The sequence below is a fragment of the Schistocerca americana genome, chromosome 10, assembly GCF_021461395.2.
Source record: "Schistocerca americana isolate TAMUIC-IGC-003095 chromosome 10, iqSchAmer2.1, whole genome shotgun sequence".
NCBI lineage: Eukaryota > Metazoa > Arthropoda > Insecta > Orthoptera > Acrididae > Schistocerca > Schistocerca americana.
In genome coordinates, this window is record NC_060128.1 from 121,695,715 (window position 1) to 121,703,910 (window position 8,196).

An 8,196-nucleotide genomic window follows, 5' to 3' on the forward strand; every position below is an offset into this window, starting at 1 on the left:
GAGTTTAGGTTCGTTCTGCGCATCTGACGTCACAAAACACGGTCAGCCAATGAACAGAGAACGACGTTGCCAGAGCTCGACTGCAGTGCAGAGCACGGACGAGTGTCTTCAGTTGTAGAAACGTTCAGTCATAAATAAAGTAATTGAACGAAAGCAGTGTCTTGATAGCAGACTTTCTTCTATAGACAGTTTGGAAAAAGCATTCTTTATACCAATTTCTTCATATTCTATTAATTAATTAAACCAAACAAGCAATCAGCCTCCTAATTCAGGCGATGGCAAAGAAAGGTATTTCTATCATTCTCACTAACCGATTTTTCGCAATAAAGAACAGCGGTAATTGTTTATTTCCTATTGTGCTTCGACGAAACGTGAGTAATTCATAGTCATACCAGCAGTTTGTCGGTATTTTGCATGAGATTTTAAAGTCCTCTGGAAATTGTAATAATCGATGAGCTGCGATAGCGTTATGGTTAAAGTGTATTACTGCTAAGGGGAGGTTATAAACCCAGTTTGGTGCTTAATATTTTCTTTATTTAAAAACAATTTCAAAGTGTATTACTTCATGAATTTCATTCGTTTGAATGTAATTTTTTGAAATTTCTAGTGGCAACTAATATCGACCATACGGAAAGTATACGCTATGGACTTTTACCTCTGCAAACTCTTCAAAATTTCGTGCAATGGTTTACTACATCTAATGCTGCACAATAACTGCGTTGAACTTCGAAACAAAATTAAGTCATTTGTGGGGGGAAGGTATCCGTCAAGAAGATGTGTAAAAATAAAATTTTTGAACCAAATAGTTTTTGTGAAATCGAATGATAAAGTGTGTCATTGCAGTCGAAACACCATGTGTCTGCACAGGCGAGCAGTGCAATGATGACAAAATCGCGCACATCGCCGAATGCGGGGAGCATGTCTCTGTAGCAGCGAAAGGGTTAATGCGGTCGTGGTGGCTTTATTTCATAAACTGCGCGCTCCCCCCCTAAACGTAAGTTTGCGAACTATATACTATGGCGCTGCTTCTATTGGCGTGTACAACTGGCAACGCAGCAATCTCCCGCGTCTGGGCGGGCATGCGCGAACCGCCAAGATAAATGAATTGAACTATAGCAACGGCTCAGTCCTCCATAATAAAGTTTTTCATTATTGACATCGATTATTTCCATTGGAAACAGTAAGAAAGCTCTCCTTTATTTTCCATCAATGCGTATGCACATACAGCTCTGTAACACAGTCAGTGATGTCTTAAGGAATTCTAGTCTGTGCGATCGCTTGGTAACATCAAATTTATCACCGAAGTATACCGGCCTTCCGTCCGCCTGCTTATCTGTGTGGTAACGTGCTTGCGTCCCATGCAAGCGGGTGCCGGTTCGATTTCCTGCCGGCTTGAAGATTTTTTTCCGCTCGTGGACAAGGTGTTGTGTTGTCATCATTTCATCCTCATCATGGCGCGCAAGTCGCCCAATGTGGCGTCGAATGAAATAAGACTTGCAGTCGGTGGCCGAACTTCCCCGATGCGGCCTCCCGGCCAGCGATGCTGAACCGTAGTAAAAATTGCTGTTTTGAAGAGCGCGCCGCAGCTCGTAGTGTGAAGCAGTAGCCCTCCGTTACTGGCGGTGGCGCCGCTGTGCCAATCGCAGCTTTGGTGTCTCCCTCTGGTGGGAAGGGGGAAAGGTTGCTTGTTCACGTGTATTTAAGGGGCGCTATGAACTCGCCAGTCGCCCCCCTACCTTCCATCTCTACACCCTACATCTCCTTTGCCCAGGTGGTTTCCGTCAACTCCCCCTCCCGGATGATGCCCTCTCTCCCTCCATTTATCCCTCCTATCAACTCTGATCCTCACTCCCCCTCCTTTCCTCTGTCTTTTCCCTGGGCTCCCTCTTCCCCCCCTTCCATCCTGTTTTCTCCCCACTAAACCTCTCCCAACCTCCCTTCTCCCCCTCCAAGTCCTTTTGTATTCCCCTCCTCTGCCTACCTCACTCCCTGTCGCGTCTGCCCCCCACCCCTCTTATGGGTCCTCCTCCTTCATCAGCTCCTTTCCTGGTTCTCCCCTTCGCTTTTACTCTCCTTTCCCCCCTTTTTTGTTTTCCCATCATCTGTGCAGTTTCCCCCCACCTGCTCTCGGCTGTGGTATGTCGCATTTGCCAACTTTTTCGTGCAGTGTTCCAGTGACTATTCAGTGTTGTTCGTCTTTCTCGTGTTGCGAACAGAAACCATGCTGTCGCTAGGTGTGAATTTTATGTCTTTTGCGAACAGAATCCAGACTGTCGCCGTGTTTTTTAATTGTCTATTGTTTTACCTGTCTGCTTCGTATGTATTTTATTAGCTTCATCATCCCTCTGTTCTTTGTTTTAAGTTCCACGATTTCTTTTCGCCATGTTACTCTTTAAGTCTCCGATTTTATCGCCTGTTTTTATTATTTATTCTCTTCATCTTTCTCACAAAGTCTGTAGGCTGAAGAGCGGCATACTAAGCTGCTGCCAGCCCGCCCCCCTTTGGGGGAAATTGAAATTCAATAAAGGATAAAAAAAAAGCTTGACAGTCGGTGAGTCTGGGTCACTCTCTCGTCCCCAGCTTGCTAGTCTGTCTCTCGTCCGCATTTGTTAGGCAGTTAGTGTCTGTCTGTCGTTTGGAGTGCTAGTATGTCTGTCGTTCGGAGTGCTAGTATGTCTGTCTTTCGGATCAACATTTAAAGCCGGCAAAATATTTTTCCACTCCGCCAGTAAGAGAGCGAGTGGTCGTCCGGTCGGGGCTGAGTTCCTGCATCTGAGTCTGCGCGTTAGGCCGCCAGTCTGCTCGAGTTTGCTGAGGCAATGGTCACTGGCAGTTGGATCGATCGGTTGGTCGGTCGCGCTCTGAGATACAAGATGACTTGTCCGCCTTGAGCGTCGGCGCATGTGAGGTCGCCACTTGAGTCCAGTGGGCCGCGGCATATAGCGAGGGGTATTGGCTTCGCGGTGGATACGAGAGCAACAGAAGTCAACCCACGACGTCAGTCTGGCCGGTGCGAGCTGCGACGTCGTGAGACGGGAAATCGGCGTGCCTTCCTGCGTCCGTTGAAGCGGCTAGCAGCGGGCGGTTCATGAGAGCGATTTGGGGGTGCTGCGCCAGGTCTCCTCGAGAAATCGTGGTTTATTAGATGTTAACTTATTGGTGATATGTTGTGTGATTTACTCTTGTTAAATTCTACTTGTTTTCTTTGTCAGTCTCTCGTCCCCAGCTTGCTTGTCTGTCTCTCGTCCGCATTTGTTAGGCAGTTAGTGTCTGTCTGTCGTTCGGAGCTGCCTCTGTCATGTTTGTCGTATTTGGTGTGTTAACGAATTTATTGCTTGGATTGTAACGGCCTAATTCGTGAAACATGTTTTGATCTTGCCTATCATCTTGAGAGGCGGTATCTGTGTACTGTAGAGAATCTTAACTTGTTTCGCCAACCCTGTAGAATTTTATATAAGATTGCATTTCATGGAATTTTATTTAAATGATCATTTTAGTGTATAAAGTTGCCGCCTTTCACCGTAAGACCCTCTTAGAAGTTAAAATCAAGTTGCACCTTCGGTGGCAAAGTTAGAATTTTAATTTTTAGTGCTTTGTACCATTTCCATCTCTCCTGCTGGGGTGCATAGTTTGTGTGCTTGTGTAAATTTTTAAAACTTTTGAAGTAATCTGGTGTGTTGCAGATTTGCACCAGTGTAGACTTTCAGAGGCTGTTGTGTGCGCTTGTAACTAGGGCCGTGTCAAAAGGGAGTGGCAAGGTTCTCTGCCTGAAAGCTCATACAGTCAAAACTTGTTTCTTTCTGTCTCTGAATAAATTATAACTTGATATTTAGAGGGTGCTTTCTGATTATAATTTTAAATCTGTTTCTTTTAAAAAATTCTTTTAGGCACTAGTAAAGTGAATAAAATTCCCATTTGTTAAATGCAATTTGATTATGATTTCATCAGTTACTCCTTGGCAACTACTTCCACGCTTACATAGTGTGATCAAATGTGTTAATGTTCTTGATGAATCGATAGGAAATAAAATAAATTCTTAAGAATATTCTTTGAACATAAATCCCGCTTCAGATGGCATACGCTCATTTCATTTTTACCGGCCTTCTGCTTTCTACATGATATGGGAAAAGAAACGCAACACCAACAAGGAGTTGCGCGACGTAAACTAAAGTTAGTAGGCTTGTTTCTACATCTGAAAGCTGATATTTACTTAAATTTCGCACCAGTCACATAAGAGAGGCGGTAGTACATCCACTATGAGGATGCAGATCACCTGTAACAATCGTGAGGGTTAGTTAGCTTTGAGACTGGGCGTGCTGAGTTGATGCTAATTACGATTACATTTAAGGCAACAAAGATGCCATTATCAACACCTCACTGAGTTCGAACGAAGTCGTGTAATACGGCTACGATAAGCTGGATCTACGATATTGCAGAAAGGCGTCGCAGGAATGTAGTCACTGTACAAGACTGCTGGCAGCGGTGGGGTGGAGACCTAGCTCAGGACGAGCGCACGGCACTGCCGAGAGGGGCGACCATCGTGTTCTGCGTATGGTTCTAGCGCATTGTGCTGCATCTGCACCAGTAATCTGACCAGCACAGTGACACAACGAGCTGTTACAAATCGGTTACTTGAAGTACACGGCGCCCTGGAGAGAGCATTCCACTGTGACTTCAAAGCTGTTAAGCGAGAGCTCACTGCAGGGCAGGGTGGAGGTCTGTTGTGTTTCCTGATGGCTGGTTTTGCCTCGATGCCAGTGTGTCGGTTAGAAGCAGGCCAGTTGACGGCGTGCAACCAACTTGTATGTGTGCTAGGTATACTGGAGATACACCTGGAGCTATGATCTGGGGTACGACAACACGAGACCTCTCGTGATTATCCCACGCACCCTGACTACAAATTTGTACATCTGTCTGGTGTTTCGAGCTATTATGCTGCCATTCATGAACAGCTTTCCATGGCGTGTTTTCCAACATACGGCTACTGTAACCCAACATGCTCTAGAGAGTGTCGAAAAGTTGTTTTGGCCGGCTCGATCGCCAGATCGGTCTTCAATCGAGCACATATCAGACATCATTGGACAACAACTCCAACATCATCCGCAAATAGCATTAACCTCCATGTGTTGTCAGATCGACGGCCGGGGTGGCCGAGCGGTTCTAGGCGCTACAGCCTGGAACCGCGTGACCGCTACGGTCGCAGGTTCGAATCCTGCCTCGGGCATGGATGTGTGTGATGTCCTTAGATTAGTTACGTTTAAGTAGTTCTAAGTTCTAGGTGACTGATGACCTCAGATGTTGAGTCCCATAGTGCTCAGAGCCATTTAAATTTTTTGTCAGATCAATTGTAGACATGGTACTTCATTCCGCAAACTGACAACCATCACCTATACAGCACAATTCGTGCAGGTTTGCATGCTTGCGTTCAACATTATGGCGTATTACACTGGTTTCACATTTGGAATGGCTTATCTCGCACTTATGTTAACCTGTGATGTGGTAACGTTAATCACTTAAATATGAGGCCGGCCGCTGTGACTGAGCGGTTCTAGGCGCTTCAGTCCGGAACCATGCTGCTGCTACGGTCGGAGGTTCGAATCCAGCCTCGGGCATGGATGTGTGTGATGTCCTTAGGTTGAAGTAGTTCTGCGTTCTAGGGGACTGATGACCTCAGATGTTAAGTCCCATAGTGCACAGAGCCATTTGAACCATTCGAACTTACATATATTAAGCACTCCGTCTTCAGGCCACGAGTGGCCTACCGGGACCATCCGACCGCCGTGTCATCCTCAGTGCACGATGCGGATAGGAAGGTCGTGTGGTCAGCACACCGCTCTCCTCGTCATTATGATGATATTGTTGACCAAAGCCGCTACTAGTCAATCCAGTAGCTCCTAACTTGGCATCACGAGGCTGAGTGCATCGCGAAAAATGGCAACAGCGCATGGCGATCTGGATGGTCACCCATCCAAGTGCCGACCACGCCCGACAGCGCTTAGCTTTGGTGATCTCACGGGAACCGGTGTATCTACTGTGGCAAGGCCGTTGCCGACCTTAAATATGTTACCTAAACAAACGTATTCCCGAAATTTCAATACTCTATATTAAATATGTTTTGGTGCTGCGAATTTTTTTGAAGTCAGTGTATTTGGGGTGTTCCAGTCCGGCCCAGAAACGACTTTGTTACTGGGGAGAGACTGAGAGGGTTGTGGTTGAAGGGAGCGGCAGCAGCGACAGTAGTAACGGACCAGGGAATGTGCCCCGAGGAGCTGCAGCTGTGGCGGTGGCAGGGGGTAGGGGGATGGGGAGGGGAACAATCAGGGCGCCAGCAGACAAGGGTGGTCGTTAGCTTACCGCCCCCGCGGGTGTCGGCGCGTCAGGAGGCACTGGAGGGGTGGGAGGCGCGTGAGGGGTTAGGCAGAAGGGGTGAGAGAGAGTGCAATGAGCAGGCGGCCATCAGGCGTTCGGCAGGAGGTGTAGAACAGAACACAACGTTGTAGAGTCAAAGGCGAACAAGAAAAATTAAAGATTGCGACCAACACTTCAAAAAAAAAAAAAAAAAAAAACCTTGAACACAAATAGGCAATACCCTCAATACTCCGTGCTGACAAAAGTTATGCGATACCTCCTAATATCATGTCGGACCTCCTTTTACCCGGCTTAGTACAGCAACTCTGCGTCTCTTGGACTGAAACTCTCGCTGGAAGTCCCTTGCATAAATATTGACCCCTGCTGCCTCTAGAAACCATCGATAATTACATAAGTATTGCCGGAGCGGGATTTTGTGCTCGAACTCACCTCTCGATTGTATTCCATAAATTTTCGAAGAGGGTCACGTCGGTCGATCTGGGTGGCCAAACCACTCGCTTGAATTGTCCAGGACGGTCTTCAAACCAATCGCATAGAATTGTGGCCTGGTGACATGTTTGGGAACATGAAGACATGAACGGCTGCAAATTGTCTCCAAGGAGCGAAACATAACCATTTCCGCTCAATGATCTGCTCAGTTAGATCTCAGGACCAAATTCATTCCATGTGAACAGACGCCACACCATTATAGCCACTTGGTGCCATAGCGTCGTGGGGTGTGCGCCACACTTAGACCCTAACATCAGCTCTTACCAAATAAAATCGGGACTCATCTGTAAAGGCACTGTTTTCTAGTCGCGTAGGTTCCAACCTGTATGATCATGGCCCAAAAAAATGGCTCTGAGCACTATGGGAGGTCATCGTTCCCTAGAACTTAGAACTACTTACACCAACCTAAGGACATCACACACATCCATGCCCGAGGCAGGATTCGAACCTGCGCCCATAGCAGCCTTGCTGTTCCGGACTGAAGCGCCTAGAACCGCACGGCCACCTAGGCCGGCGATCATGGCCCAGGAGAGGCGCTGGAGGCCATGTTATGCTGCTAGCCAAGACACTCGCATCGGTTGTCTGCTACCATGGCCCAGAAACGCCGCACTGTCCGAAAGGATAGCTCGTTGTACGTCCCAAATTGATCTCTGCTCTTATTTCGCGCAGTTTTCCTTGTCTCTTAGCCCAGAAGATTCTACGCAAACGCCACTGTTCTTGGTCGTTGAGTGAAGGTCGTCGGCCACAGCGTCTTACGTGGTGTGAGGTAATGCCTGAAATCTGGTATTATCGGCACACACTTGACACTGTGGGTCTCGGAATACTGAATTCCATAACGATTTCCGAAAAGGAATGTTCCATACTTGTAGCTCCAGCTACCGTTCCGCATTCAAACTCTGGTAATTCCCGTCGCGCGCCCATAATCACGTTGGAAATCTTTTCAAACGAATCACCTGAGTTCAAACGACAGCTCCGCCAGTATACTGTCCGTCTATACCTTGTGAACACGATACTACCACCGTCTGCATGTATGCATACCGCTATCCCATGACTTTTATCACATCTGTGTAAACCAAAAACGTTTGAAATTATCTATACCTATATCTACATCCATACTCTGCAAGTCACCTGACGGTGTGTGGCGGAGGGTATCTTGAGTACCTCTATCGGTTCTCCCTTCTATTCCAGTCTCGTATTGTTGGAGGAAAGAAAGATTGTCGGTATGCCTCTGTGTGGGCTCTAATCTCTCTGATTTTATCCTCATGGTCTCTTCGCCAGATATACGTAGGAGGGAGCAATATACTGCTTGACTCCTCGGTGAAGGTACGTTCTCGAAAC